At 38.4% G+C, this 16,506-nt stretch overlaps 1 protein-coding gene across 3 annotated transcripts in view; it reads left to right on the plus strand.

Moving 5' to 3' along the window:
- LOC112107632 (leucine-rich repeat flightless-interacting protein 2) overlaps nucleotides 1-16,506 on the plus strand; it is a 185,254-nt gene that overhangs the window by 570 nt on the left and 168,178 nt on the right. The gene's annotated exons all lie outside the window — the stretch shown is intronic.

The raw sequence follows: 16,506 nt of genomic DNA on the forward strand, positions 1-16,506 counted from the left end.
AGGGAGGTGGCCATGGAGCCTGGGGGCTGGAGGTGAAATGGGGGGGGGGTGCAGGCAGGCAGGACGGGCGGTGAAGGGCGGAGCTGTGTGTTGCCTTGGGAGTTCCAGGGCGTTGAGGGGGCCCAGGGAGGACCTGGGTGTGTAATAAATTCCGGTCCCTCGGGGACGGGTTGCAGCTGGTGTGGGGAGGAGCCGCTGCTTGTCACTCGCTGCTGCTTGATGGGCTTTACTGAAAGTGACGGTGGGTGCCCAGTTGTCAGAACAGTCTGCTCCTGCTGTCAGGTGCCTTTGCCTCCCCTGCCCCAGCTGCATGCTGCTTCTGCAGTGCTGGGGAAAGTTGGTGTATCTACACACTGCCCGCTGTGAACGTGGTCACTGGGAGAGGGTGCAGAGCCCATCTTTCCCTCTTCCCCTAATAATAAAATCCTCAGTTTTCAATAGCACACTATTTCCAGACTTTTGTTGGCTTACTGCTCAGTATGAATTATTTTATCCTGCAATATGAGGAGAAATGTTACAATGTAAAGGAAGGAATGTAACCTCCCCTCCCATGTGATCGGCTTTTGCATGGGGTTTTCATGCTAGTTTAACCTATTGAGTTTCATCCAAGGCTGGGGAGGAGGGGAATGATCAGGTCTCAGGCCTACACTGTGGCGGGAACCCTGACATGTCCGTCCAGTGGAATGATGCGCTATGTTTTGCTTGTACTGTAAAATTACAAGTTTTTACTGGCATAAAGGAAATGCCTTGGCGATATGATTCAGAGGAAAGTGGATGAAACTTTCCAATTATTGTGGATTTTGTCAGTGAAATGAGTGTTGAAGATGGGTAATATACACTTCTAGCTTTTGCAAGAAATAGGTCTTGAATATCTGTGAGACTCAATCATATTTTTTGATTCTTTTTATCATGTGAATTCTGTGTTCAGGTTTTGTGGGCATAATTGGCTAACATATATTAAATAAGTATGTATTTAAATTGACCCATTTAGTTGTACTTCATTACTTATCCCATACCCTTGAAAGTTTAAGCTTGTGCATAGTTTTCCCTTTTTCCAGTGGCTTTAATTATTTCTGTAATTAAGATTTTTCTGTTCTACGTGATCAAAATTTTAAAACTCAGTATATTGGAACGAACATAAAACCAGGCGTTAGTAGTAGTTTACATCTCAGGACACGCCTTCTGCCCTGATAAACTCTATTTTATGCATTACAGAGGAATCTGAATTGAGAGCATTTATCTGGTTGAATGCAGTTGAGAACCAATGTAGAGTGGCCCCTTATCAGTTAGTGTTATAAGAGGGAGCCTTATAATAAGGGGGGAGGGATAGCTCAGTAGTTTGAGCATTGGCCTGCTAAACCCAGGGTTGTGAGTTCAATCCTTGAGGGGGCCACTTGGGGATCTGGGGCAAAAATCAGTACTTGGTCCTGCTAGGGAAGGCAGGGGGCTGGACTCGATGACCTATCAAGGTCCCTTCCAGTTCTAGGAGATAGGATATCTCTATTATAAAGGTAGAGTACAGCCTGTATGCTAAAATCCCTGCATTGCTACCCTATGCCATGTAATTTGTCTTAAAAGCTTGCATAAACTGGCGTTATTTGTTTCCCCTCAGCTAGGAGACACCCACATGTAATTACAAGGCTTCAGATAAAAAGCAGAGACTATGCCAGAGATTCTATGGTAAAGAGTAACAAACATTATTTAGCTGGTATTTTTTTATCTCTTAATGATATGCTGTGTATATAAGTAAACATTTTTAGGGCAGTCTTTATTATAGGCACTAACCCAACTGCAGCAAAGGGCAAAATTTTGGGTAGTGAACCTTGCCAGTTGAAAGGAGGTGATTTTCTTTTTCAGGCTCTGTTTAAGACATTTTTCATCACAGAAGTGTCAAAGACATAACATTGTGTATTATATTAATTTGCACTATAGACAGCTTCATATGGGATTTAAGAGTCAAGAAGTCTGAGGCTTGTAGGTTGGCTTGACTTAAACATTAAGGGCTAGATCCTGCAAGGTCCTGAGTGCCCACAGTTGCCCCTGACTTACGTGAGAGCTTAGAGTTCTCAGCACCTTAGAGCAGTGATTCTCAGAGACCTTTCCAGACTACTGTACCCCTTTCTGAGTCTGTTTTATCTTGCATACCCCAAGTTTCACCTCACTTAAACTACTTGCTTACAAAATCAGACCTAAAAATACAGAAGTGTCACAGTGCACTATTACTGAAAAAATGCTTACTTTCTCATTTTTACGACATAATTATAAAATAAATCGTGAGCCCCAGGTTGAGAAACACTAATATAATATATACAGCAGTATCAACAAGTCATTGTCAGTATGAAATTTTAGTTTGGACTGGCTTTGCTAGCACTTTTCATGTAGCCTGTTGTAAAACTAGGCAACTATCTAGATGAGTTGACCTACACCCTTGAAGACCTCTGCGTACCCTCTGGGGTACGCAAAGCCCTGGTTGAGAACCAGAGCCTGAGAGGATGAAGCCCTAAACATCCAATGAACAAATTTTACATAAAGTAGTAAGATAAGATTCTGATTGGCTGCTAAGATGGAGTACAAGTATATTGTCCATCCTTTTCTTGATTAGAAATAGGGGTGTACAGAGAGAGAGCAGCAAGCAGGAATAAGATTTTGGAGGGCCACAGGCACCCCATACATACAAGTTATGTATTTTGTTCACAACAGTTATTTATTTGTATTGGTCGGAGATATCCTGACTCTTTGGAATCTGAATTTCTTTTCTGTATATAGTGCATTCCACTGGTTGCTTCTTGATAGCATTCCAAGGTGTAAGTTAAGTGCACTTCCATAGAACAACATAGTAATATTTTATACATGTACAGTTGTTAGTTATTAATTCCCTAGCTTTGTAAAATTGTATCATGAGGGATTAGAGACATAATAATTCTAGCAAAGTTGTCTGCTTTATGAATAGACCTGATATCAAAGTGCAAATTTATAAAATGTAAAACAGAAAAGTTACATTAACATCAAGGGTGTTGATCCATTTATGATCTTGGAGCACCACTTAAGCCTACAGTATTTTAAAGTGTTTATGTATAGGAGAAACATTACTTAGTGCCAACAAGTACTGAAGTCATTCTCTGTTCTTATTGCTTAGGGCTAGCAAAACTGCTGGTATGCTTACAGATTGTGAGGTCACCATTAATGACTGAGAACAAGAAAATTCAGGCCCTTATTTTTTCTATATTGAGCTACATAAAAATGTGAGAACATAGGTAAATAGGAAAGGTACAAAGTACAGAATTAAGAAATAAGGTTTAGACAGTATAAGTATGCAGCTAATTTTCAGATTTATGAAATAATTTATTCTACAGCAATGTATTCATAACAGTGGCTCTAGTTATATGAACGTTTAATGTTTTTCATGGATTCTACAGTTTAAAATATGTATCTAACATAACCTCTGTGCATGTATTTGTGTCAACAAGCAGCTAAACAAATATCGTCAACATTCTAAGTGTAAACAATTTATAGTGCATATCAATATTATGAGCTCTTTGGAGGAGAAGAAAATGGTAATAAAGGCCTTGATCTTGTGCTTACTGAAGCTGATGGCAAAAGCTTGCATTGACTGTAATGATGCAAGATCAAGGTCATAGGTGCTGGTTCTGCATGATATTAAGTATGTGTCTGACTTTAAGCATTTGAGTAGTCTCACTGAATTCAGTGGATTATTTGTGATTAAATTTAAGTGCATCATCATGTTTAAGGAATTTGCTGAATCGGGTTCTTATGTGTTAAAATGCCATTAAAAAAAGTTGACACTTATTCCCAGTTGTGCTTGACTTAGCCTATATAGTATTGTAGTGAGCAGATTTCATTTATAATAGGACAGTCTTCCATGTCTTTGCTTTCTACTACATGTCCCTGTCCTAGTTTCAGCTTTACCCAGAAAGTTGTATATTGCTTCCGTATCCCAAAGGCAAACAGTAAGTGTGATTCCTATGACAGGTTTCAGAGTAGCAGCCGTGTTAGTCTGTATCCGCAAAAAGAACAGGAGTACTTGTGGCACCTTAGAGACTAACAAATTTATTAGATTATTTATTAGATTAGGATGCATCCGAAGAAGTGGGTTGTAGCCCACGAAAGCTTATGCTCTAATAAATTTGTTAGTCTCTAAGGTGCCACAAGTACTCCTGTTCTTTTTGTGATTCCTATGTTATCTGGAATTTAGCTGGCTAAAGGACAGATCCATTCAACTGAAATTCTTTAATCACATTTATCTCCCATCTTTTCCCCTGGGCTATAGGATTGAGATCTGGAAAGTTGAGAGTTTTCTCATATTATTTTTAACTGCCAGTTTCAATCTTGTGAGTTGGATAGTGTAACTGTGATAATTCTTTATTGTTATTGCCTTGTTTCCCACTCAGGGGTAGAGTGAATACATTTGTTATGCAGTATTTGGGTTTTTAGTCTTCTATTTCTGTTCTATAGAGGTTTTTACCACGTTTGTCACATTGGTATCTGAATGCATTTTGGAGTGTGACTAACATCTGTCTAAAACTTCTGGGATCAATTTGTCCAAAAATTTTGTAGAATCCTCTTGTTTCCATCATAGTGAGGATAGCTAGAAAAAAGCTGGTGTTAAGATGGGTGACAGTATTCATGCCAGCTGTTCCAGACTCTCTTCAGTCACTCCTTGATATTTTGGCAGAGTTCTGAGACATTTATGGTTTCTGGTGTGGGTTTTCTCTTTTTTTCAGTCTGTGTATCAAGTCCACAAGTTTTTCTATTTCCTTCAACCATCATCCCTTGCCATTGTTAGCTTGCGGCCATGCAAGCTTGTAAATTATACAGTAGATTCTAGTAAGTTATTTTGTCATGTTCAAATTGTGTATAGGTAGACTAGTGGCCATATCAGTCCTTGGTCATGTAGATATCATTCTTGTGATCCTGAGGCCCTGTGAGTCAAACTCAGAATTTATGCACTTTGTTCTTTGAATTATTTCTTTCTTTCTTTCCAATATAGAGTTCTGTCTACTTTGAATCTTCTCAGGTACTGTCTCAAGATTACAGCTGTAACACTTCAAAAATCAACAGTTCTTCTCCCCATATTAGTTGCTTTTGCAGAAGGAATCTGACTTTGTGCAGAGTTAGATGCATTTCAAGTGTCAGGCAATGTAAACCTCCAAAATGGCAAATGTTGTACTGTTTTTGGTGAATTTGAAGACACTAACTCCTTTTCCTAGTATAAACTTATCTAAAATGCAGGTGAAAACTGAAAGAAGCAGTTTGTGAACGAGAGTAGTCGAAGCATGGTGTTTCTCACCTCTACAGGATATGAGAGAGCAGTTTTAGGAGGAAGCAACTATGAACCAATGAAAGGAAATTGTATAATTGAAGCAAATTGTAATGACCGCTTTTTATGTACTCCAGTATTGACACTTCGTTCTCTGGAGCGGTCTCTACGCTGGGACTTTTTAGCTGTTTTCTCACCATTGATTTAGCTCTGATGGAAGCACTAGCATAGACACACTGCAGACATTTTTACCACCAGGTTGTTTATGGTGGTAAGAATGTTTGCAGACTGTCTACAGTAACATTTCCAACAGTGTGAGAATAGTTTAATGATATTTTGCATTTCCCCTCCCACTCTTTCTTCTGCACTGTAGCTCTGGCTAAACTGATAACATTAATCAGATATAACTTTTTTGCTACTGATTTAATTAATTTGGGAATTAAATGAATTGCAGACTTGTAAATATATTTACGAATGAACTCCCAAGGTTAAAAAAAAAATTATATGCTACTCTGAATTTCTAATACACAGAAAGATGTCTTCCACTGAGGATTTTATTGTGTATATACTTACCTTTCCGTCACCAAAACTGTTTCTCTTTGATTGTGTCAGTGCTTAAGGGTGAGAGGAAAGGTGATCAATGACAGGCTTCTCTTTCAAATTCAGTCACAGACCCGTGATGATGCTAGCAGACTATTCTGTGTTTAGGTCAATGAAGACTGTTAGACTGTATTATTCCCCTTCAGGAATACATGCCAGCAGTGTTAGTAAAATCTATCAATTCAGTAATCCATGAGTACTGTGCCAATCTGGCCAGAAGTACTAGTGCATGTACAATGGAATCCTGTGTCAGAGCTTTAACACTAATACAGTCACTTGTCAAGGCATACCCTACATTATGACGTGATATCTACATTTTTGTGGGGCCTGGTTGTGGTTTCCCTGTACAGTGCGGATGGGACTGACAAATTGGTGAACCAAACTTGAGGCAGCACTCTTTCTTCAGGTATACTTTTCTCTTGCTGACTTCCCATCTGTGCTGTTTTTATTAGCTGTTAATAATGTTTAATTGATATAGAGGAGTCCAGTAAATGTAGCAAGGAAATTCATGTCAGCTGCATAAATGAAGTAGTTCTGCTACAGGCATATATCTATATTAATATTGTTTATTTGCTTAAGTTAGGCGCACAAGACCATAAATTGCTATTTTTATTAGATCTAGAAAATTCAGTTATACATCACAATGCTGGCATTTTGTATGCAAACTTTGATACTCCTAAAAATCAATACTGGGTTTCATTATTTATGTGCTGGAAAACTTGTCCTCATTTCTGTCTTTTTTTTTTTCCCAAGTGACCATTAAAAAGAACCCTTTGTCTATAAAATTGAAGAAGGTAGTAATTAGGTCCGGGAAAACTTTTAAAGTCACTTTCTTTCTATTGAAGTTGGTATAATGTTATGAGAATCTTTTCAAATCTCAAATTTACAGTATTTATTATATTTAGTTGACTAATTGTCAAGGACACCGTCAACTTGTTTTTGCATGTGGCTTTAAAAAGGAAAAAATTATCAATTTCGGTGAAATTAAATTAATTTTAATTTCAGTGAGTTTGGGTTTAAACGTTCCTTTGCATCATTTGCAGTCCAAAAATTGTGGTACTGTGCTAGTGCATGGGAAGCACAATGTGTGGCTCACTAGAAATAACTACAAATTAAAGTGAAACTGACTAGACAGTCTTCATTGTTCAAACTGAGTGAGGTACATACAAAATATTAAAATAATCCTAAATGGTGAAAAGATGTAACTTCTCTTTATGATAAGTCGTGGTATATGTATGTAGATGGAGACTTTTTTTTAAAATATGACTTGGGTTTTGAATGATCTCTAGTAAGACATTGGGGAGGACTGAGGAGGTTAACCAGCAGGGGGTTTTGTTACATTTTATTTTGTTAGTTTGTTACTGTTTTGATCACATGTTGCTGTTACCCACTTAGGTCCTGATATTGGAAAGCATGGAGCACCACTCCAAGTGAAGTCAACTTCTTAATGAAGCAAATATATTTATTTTAGTTTTAATCTGATAGATTCCTTTCAAGAACTCTGAAGATCCAAACATTTGAAGTTCCATTTGTTCCAGTTCGAAATTTCATTGTTTTTTCTAATGTGCCCTCTGCTTGCTTAGTTCTCATGCGTTATGTCTGATCCAGAGGGCAGATGATAAATGATTTCCTGTAAAATTATTATACAAAAAATTGGGTGACCTGCCAATGGGAGGTGGACATCAGCAACCAGTGTTTATTCTCAAGACTGAGCGCATCCTATCAATGCTTTGTAAACCAGCATGGTTAAATCCAATTTCAGTAAATCAGTTCCAATAAATCAAAATTCATACCTGCCTACGGTGTACTTCATATCTTCATTGCAAGATTCTGATTAGTCAGTTTCCTTTTTCAAAACCCAGTCTTTTTAATGACAGTTGGTTTCATGGCTGAACTGGGAGCCTAGATTCAAGAGTTGTATTCTTGGGCAAGTCACTTAACCTCTCTGTGACACTGACCCAGTTGCAAAATGGGTACTATAATACTTCTTGCAAGGTTGTTGAGGTTTCGTTAGTGTGTGTAAAGTGCTTTGAGCTCTCATGTATCCCGACAACTTGTTTTAGGTATGAACTGTTGTCCATAATATATAATTCAGAACATTCAGTGAGTTTGGAGGAAGGAAACTCTTTATTCATACATACATAAGGATAAATAATTTAAGTGAGAGAAATAGGGCAAATCAGACCGTTCTCTATAATGACACTGACTCCAAAGTAGTAGTTGTGTGTCTTGTTAGATGGCCAGGAAGTCGTTTTGATTAATATTTGGCAGTAAGAGGTGCATGAGGCTTCTGGAAACCTGACATTCTATAGAGTGCTATATAAATATTTTATCCACTCTGTCTGCCAGCTACAGCCATCATAGAACCAGTTGTTTGTTAGTATTTCATTAATATTTGTGAGCAGTTTATACTATACCTAACAAAACTATTTATAGATTTAAAACTTAGTTTAATTTTGACTCTTTATCACATTGCCCACTAACTTTCTGGCAGTTTTAGCATAACCTATACCTAGAGTGCATTTTGGGCATCATAGCACAACATTTAGCAGAGAGAAAGCAGATCTGGCTTGCTAGAGTAAAGCAGAACATTATGGAAGCTACTAGAGCCCATGTAGGCCTGATCCTGAACCCATTCAACCCAGTCATCAGTGACTTCGATGCAAAGTCCCATAAAGAGGAAGCTATAGTTGCCAGTAGGATAGTGAGAAGTGTTCCAATTACTAAAAGGTTAGTAGTTCATGGAGGAAAGGTGCTCTAATTCTTTTATGATCTTCCCATCTCTTCTAAGGTATTGTACTCATAGCCAATGAGCAGCACTGATTTTAGAGGTCACTTCCCATCCTCTTTCAGAGGAAATGCTCAGGCAAAGCATTGGGTAGTTTTGGAATCAAGACAAAACCCTAAAATCCATATAATCAGAATGAAATGGATGGTCTTCTAAACTATAATCCACCTAACATGCATATTGCTTCTTCAAATAATTTATCTGTTTTGGGTATACTACTGGCCTGAATCCTGCTCAGCTGTTCCATGACTGGCTGAGGAAACAGCTGTTTTGGAACCTTGGATCCTATTGCAGTCAAGCAAAAGACTTGTGTAAGAATTGAAAGTACATAGAAATCCATGCCTGATCCCAGGTGGTGTTTATCTGCAGGACTCAATGTTTATTCTTAAACTTCTGTCTATCCTACCTTAGAGAAGCAATGTTCTGAATTGGTTGTTTGATAAAATTGGGAGTCAGAAGAGTGCTTTCAAAGTGGTATTTAGATGACCTAACCACCAGAACAAAGATCAAATGCCTTTCACAGCAGGCCTGCAACAAGAAAAGAAACATTTGTCCTTACTGGGGTACAGTCAGGTCACCATGCCCACAGCAGCAGGCTGCCAGGCGCACAATACGTCAATCTAGATGGACTCAGTAACCAAAGCTTAAAATAGCTGCTCTGAAATGCCAGCTGTTCCCTCACTTCTGCACTTAAACCACCTTTGAGGGGAAGATGAACCTTACTCCTCACCTCTGATAAAAGAGAGGAAAATATTACCTTCAACAGTCATGAGGTAACTTTAATGCTGTCAGCACTTGCATTTACAAGTCTAGCTTAGGAGGTGAAAGAATGGGATAGTTGTACTGGCATTCCAGCTTGGAGCTCTACATATTTCTGACTTCATCTGATGCATTTAAATATCTGACTCAAGTCCATAGGCATGAATGGCTCATTTTAGTTTTGATAGATACAAAAGAATCATGTTTAAGGTTGGATGTTGGTCACGTTGTCATAGTGATAAGGGGAGGGTGCTTTATAAAAGTAATTCACAAGTTTTTCCTCTCAGGAGGTTGGTTTGCTTTTGCTCTTGCCTTAAAAAGTGTAGGACAAAGGAGATGCAGGATTCTTCTGACTAAAAATAATGCGTACGTATTCTAGAATGTAAGTACTAAATCAGGAGAAATGGAACACTTGAAAATAATTGTCACAGTTGAATTGCAAGACTGAAGCCTGAGCAATATCAGCTGCCACTTCAGTGCATTATTATAATCCAGATTTATTGAAATGTGGGAATAGGGAACATCAGTGTTAATATAACGGCCAATATTGCAAGGAATTCAAAGAAAGAAACACTAAATGGTGGGATGACATTAAGAAAACTTAACATGTTTTGTATGGCAAAATGAAATTAACTATGGGCATCTGAAAGATGTAAATTTCTAGGAGAAGATGAATTAGTGGCCAAGACAGTGCTAGAAGCAAGTGGATGAAATTATGCAGGGGAAAGCATGAGATGTCAGCAAAAAACATTTGTCGGACTGCTTTCCAAACATGTTGTGAAAGCTCTGTTAGACAAAACTAGACAGACTGGTCAAAAAGCAGAAGTACATAGTATAGGAAACAATCCTGCATTGGCAGGAGAATGGACTAGATGACCTAACCACTGAGATTGTCTGACATCATTGTCAGCCAGTCAGAGAACTCATTTTCCAGAATTCAGTTCCAAAGCCATTTCACAAATGTGATTGAATGCACTCTTCTTTGCAACACTGCTTTCAACCCAAAATTGTCATGTGCACAAGACAGCTGTACTGTTTTATAGTGGACATTCTATATCAGAAGGTGCAAGTCAGGGTGATGTTGGAACTTATATTTCTGTTTTCAGGTTCTCATAACTTTTGGAAAATTTATTTTTTTTCTTAAACCAGAAGTAATTATCATGGAAAACTTGAGCAAAATTGGAAGTTTTGTTTCTGAGTTATGGAAAAATGAAAAACTATTTTGTTTTAAAGATAGTTCTTTGCTTACAACTCAAATGGCTGAGCTTTATGGTCTGAAATATTTAGAATAGTTAGTCTGACTTTTTGTTACCAAAAATCACCTCTAAAATTCAGCTATTAGCATAGGTGGTAGTAACTTGTGCTAATTTGGGGAGTTAACAATACTATTTAGTATCTTAGCTAATTGCTGCATAAAAAGTTATTGCAATAGAACTTCCAGGTGTTTCTTCACACAATGCAAGGTCAGCCTGTGGAACTCTTTGCCATGGGATGTTGTGAAGGATAAAAGTATAACTGGGTTCAAAAGTTGGGTAAGTCCATGGAGGATAGGTCCATCCGTGTCTTGTAAACAGTATGGTCAAGGACGCAACCCATGCTCTGGGTTTCTGGCTCTGACTGCCAGAAGCTGGGATTAGATGAGAGGGGATAGATGTCCTGTTCTCTTCATTCCTTCTGAAGCGCCTGCCATTGGCCACTGTCAGAAATCAGGATACTGGGCTAAATGGATCATTGGTCTGACCTCTTGAGGCAGAAGTGTAGTCTACCATTATGATTCTTTGGGTGCAATTTAAGAGAGGATTGACCCATTTAATCACTTCTGTTTACTGCTGCTATGCATCTGAGGGGAGTCAACAACATTTCATGCTCTATGGTATTAAATACTGTGGTGAGATCCAATAAAATAAATGGCTGTCATCCAGAATCCGTGCCATGTTGCCCACTCATTTTCTACCACTTTTATCTTCTTGTTCCCTTCCCCCCGCTGCTAATCCCTTGTTCCTCCAGTGAATACCACTGTATGTCTAGAACTGAGACCTACACTTTCTTCAGTGTTGCAGTTTTTATTGTCTTGTAACAATACCTTTGGTAGAATGTTAATTTACTTCCAGTGCTCTAAGGTGCTTTCCTGGCTGCTGTGTAGTTTGTCTGAGTAAATATTTAGCATTTTATTTTTGTATTGTATGTTTCTTCACAAGAAATCAGAGCCTCTTGCTTAACCAAAATTACCAAGTGCATTGCCACTTGTGTGTTTCTGTTCCTTGATACTTAGCAATTAGATAGGGCAGTGCTCATTGTCATTGGAAATACAAAAACAGTGGTTAAATGTTAGAGCCACCAATTATGTTTCTTTTGTGCTGTCATAATGTTTGCGCTGCATGTAAATTAGAGTAAATTACCTTGCCTAAATGTAATTCATTGCCAAATGAATGAGCTACTGGCTATAAACACAAATTACTTTTGGTTTCCTCAAAAATCTGTTTTCTCATTAAATCAAAGATTACCCTCTGAAATGTATTTGCACATAAACATGTTTTAGGTAAATGTAGATTCTGCAAGGAAGTGCAAGTAGATGTTCCTATTTTATTGAAATTGAGCTTTATGTAAAGGCTTCTTGTTAATGTATTTTATTAGGTTAGTTAGTTTTTGTAGCTAACTTGTGTTTTTGTACTTGTTGAAATTAAAATATGTGGTGGTATTATCTCTAAAGTGGAAAGTTTTTCTGCGGATGCTTTGCAGAGAATTCTTGCTGTCACTTGGTTGCCTTAAACTGTTACACGCTGTCTATATAAGCCCTGAACTCCAAGGGCTATGATTCCTTTCCTCCCACAAACACTCTGGCCATTATTAAATTTTCAGTGACCTTTCCCATCTCCAGTATTTGACTTCAATTAAGCATTTTGTATTTGATTTTTGCTTTCCTCCTCTGTTTCCACTTTGTCCTCTTCACAACCCAAAATTTTCTTAGGATCCCAATCCCTACCTAAATTTGTATATTTATACCTAGGAGAGTCTCTCTCTTCCATCCATCTTTGCCAGTCTTGTCCACTAGGCAGTATCAAAGTACTAGTGTATTATGCGTCTGATGAAGTGGGTATTCACCCACGAAAGCTTATGCTCCAATACGTCTGTTAGTCTATAAGGTGCCACAGGACTCTGTTGCTTTTTACAGATCCAGACTAACATGGCTACCCCTCTGATACTTAGCATATTATGTGGGCTAAAAGTTGACTGAAGTTTTTGAACTCAGGTCAGATAGATTTCAGGCATTCCCACTTGAGTCTTCTAATTATGGAACATTTATCAGCTATGTACCGAGACAGCAGGGGAGCAGAGAGAATCTTATGTTTCACACAACAGAATTCCAAAGCTTTTTTCTTGTCAATCTTCAGCATAACTTTTTACTATTTACACCATCATGAAGCACTTCTTCATGTTAGCTGCCCCTTTAAAATAATGCATTGTAAACAAACATACCTTAAATACATTACAAATACCTTTGAGCCTTCAGCAGAAATCTAATTGACTTGTCACTGTGCATGTCTTTGAACAATGAGAATAATGAAGTCACTTGCACATTTGTCTTTAGTCACTATCACTTTGAGGTCTCAGAGCTTCAGTGTTTGGGTTGCAAGTGCTTCAGGGAAAAGTTGATTCAAATTGTTTTGGTTAAGAGCAACTGAATTCTTTCTTTTGGTCTTAGGTTTCAGAAAATGTAAGTTCTGGCCCAAATTTGAATGGTCCCTTTAAATCTATTGTGCTGTATAATTTTGTGTGTCCTTTTTTATTTTCAATAGAATACCAGTTGTCATTTATGAAACCTGTGGATGTGACCAGGCCTTGATTTCTTTGCTTTGTTGAGTGCATTGTTCAGCACTGAAGAGGTTAAATGCTGCTAAATGTGCTGAACCAACTTCTGTTGAAAATTGGAATGGGCTTTTGGGACGTTTTTGTGATGCCCACAGGTCACATTTAGCCCATTGTGTATTAAATATGAAATTAATTCCATCCTGAAGTAGAATGAATACATTGAATCAATGAAGTGACCTAACCTTTATGTGAACTGTGAAGGAACCTAGGGACTTTAGGAAATACCATGGTAATGTATGGATGCTAATGAATAATCTTGGTATCCGTAGGAAACGGCAGTATTGTAACTGGTCTCATGGTTTTTGCAGCAATATTTGTTTTGGCATATTCATAAACGTAATGATTCTGCTAAAAAATACCAGTCAGTATGTCAGGACAAAGGGAAAATGGTTCTTTGCTTGTTGGGGCTATATGGTGCTCTCAAAACAAATGAACTACAGTTGTAAATTTAAGTTTGAGAATGTGTTCATCGTCCAGAGGGAGGATAACTGGCTGCATAGAGCCTCTTATTGACTAATCAATCTACCAACTTAGCATATAAAAGATCAAGTGGTATAATACTGGAAGTACAGTTTCTCTTTAAGTAGTTCGAGGGGGTGCTGAATGCTGTTAAACTGACATCCGTCACCTTACCCATGTGTACTTCAGGGGATCCTTGCAAATGGCAAGGGCTACTGAGAATGGACGCACACACCTGAAAGTGTGGCCACGAATACTAATTCTGTTTTCGAGACAACGTGTGGCAGTAATGGAAAAGTGGGAATGCAATAGCCTCACCTTCCTTCCTTCCTTCCTTCCCCTTCTTAATGGTCAATTATGGAGCAACACTTTCCCAGGGCTCAAAACTGGCTGTTTAAAACCCAGGCCTGACACCTCTGCTTACAGGACCTTCTGTCCAGAGTTATGATCCTGTGAAACAAACATAAACCTGTGCCAAGTCAGCAAACAAATAGTACCACACAAACTGACAGCCTGAGTCCTCAGAGTACCTTGTACCTGCTGACCCATAAATCTTTCCAGTATCCATGCCAACCAGCTGCTGAAACAAGCAAAGTCCCAAGGAGTCTTGGCAAATGAACTTCACCATTCTTTAAAGTCCATAAGAGCCTGTGCAATTGCTTTGACCCTGATGAGGTCCACACTAGTCAAAGTTCACGTGTATCAGCACTGCACTAACCCACACGATTGCTTTAGTCCAGATGATGCAGACCATAGAACTTATCTGCATTCATGTTCTGTGAAACCCAAAACATAACCTTCAAATCACAAATTATTTCCCTGTGCCAGTAACTACAGAGACCGCGTAGGGAGGGAGGGTGGAATTTTGTAGTATAAGGTGAAGTAGAGAGAGGGCCTTTTCTGCCTTGCCTGGTCCTTTTATTAAGTACATTGTGCCTCAGCCTGCTAATGCAGGAGCCTGTTGCAGGCACCTGGATAACCCAGTGAGAGCTCCCCTCATAACAGAGCTGGTCCATTGGCTGACTGGCATCACAGGGCAACCCAAGAGGTATGGCCTGCTCGCTAGGTCCCACCCTGCAAAAAACCATGCTGTCTGAGAAGGCCATTGTACCTAAAGATGTGTTTTCCCCCCCAGACACATCCTTATGTAAAAACAGTGGTCATGCACTAGTCCCTTTGTACCTTAAGTCTACAGGAGTTATAAACTTCTGAACCCTTTATAACACTTTTCACATAGAATTGACATACTTAAAAAATGCAACCAACCTGAAATATTTATTTTATTTTTGGAGGTAGTTCAACATTATATGAAGAGACTTTCAAAGTTGCTCAGGAAGTCTTGCCATTTGATGTCATTGGGAACAGAGAGGCCATTGCTAAGCACTTATGATAATCCCTGTATTTGTATATATTCATGTGTACAGAAATACCTCTTAAAATGGTAAAAACGAGTATAAATCTATTAAGAAGGACAATCGTAAGATGTGTGGGGGAAGGAGATACGTTAGGAATGCTGTTACGCTACAGGAAAAAACAATGCCAGCAGTCAAGATTTTTCTAATTCGGTGCACTTATTGGGATATGTAGTGCTTTTTATTTCTAGATTGCTAGTCCAAATCAATCCCAGGTTGCCTTCTTTAGGCTTGACAAGGGCATGGGGCTGAAATGTACTCAAGGTCTACCCCAATAATCTTCTAATGCCCATAAACAAAATGAGGAATCAGCTCTTCATTCTAAATGACCTGCTCCTCAGATCAGATTAATAATCACTGTTGCCAAATCTGAGTGAGCAACGTCACAATCAAATAGGGTGGATACAGTTGTGATGTCATAAACCCTGGACTGTAGGATCAATTGATGAACTGAGCAAGACAAAGAGGCCAATTAGAAAAGGGCTCTCTTGTATGTGCTTGCAGTGTAATGAATTTTATAAATTGGAAGAATATGGCAAAGGCCCTAGGGACACTACTACAATCTACAGTAAATGGACACTGTCATCTTTTCCCGAAGAACTAAAATAAATAGTTCTAGTTTTTGTTGTGTCTCAGATATACAGATTTTTTTTTTTAACTGAGCTCATTTCTCAGCTAGGGTTAAAACCTAAAGAACTTTTGGAAAGGAGATAGATCAGTTAATCCATTGAAGCTCAGTCCCAGTTTGGATACTGTAATCCTATCCCACCCCCACACAAAAGCTGTCCAATCATTTCTTAAGCAACTCTGGGTTTTGGCCTTAACAGTCTGAGCTGTTGGGTTATTCGGTGCTGTTTGAGTCACTGCAAGATGACCTCTTGACATAGACTGCTAATTACGGTATATATCTTTCTGATGTCTTGTCTTGTAATGAATAGAACCTCTACGACGTTAAGAAAAATGCCAGAGTGAGAATGGGTTGTGGAGCAGTACTCATCAATTGTAGCCCTCATCTACTAACCAGGTAGGCTTCTACCCTGTAGGTCAGAAATTGTTAATCAATAGATTTAATGTGACACAAATACCAAGGAACTTATCTTTTTTTTTTTTTTTAAATCAAAATAAATATTTTGGATATGTGACTGTTTAAATTAAAATTCCTAAATAAACATTTTAAGTTGAGTTTGTGCTAAATGCCAGTGAACTTGTTTTAATATACAGTGTAATGCAGGTCTATAAATATTAGGTGTTCAACATGCTGTATTTGTTGTAGAGCTATATCTATTACTTGTCATAGTTATACTAACATCAGAGCTCAATTTAGCCAATACTTGCTTGAA

Source organism: Terrapene carolina, unplaced genomic scaffold (assembly GCF_002925995.2).
Source record: "Terrapene carolina triunguis isolate 2854851 unplaced genomic scaffold, T_m_triunguis-2.0 Scaffold175, whole genome shotgun sequence".
Classification (NCBI taxonomy): domain Eukaryota; kingdom Metazoa; phylum Chordata; order Testudines; family Emydidae; genus Terrapene; species Terrapene triunguis.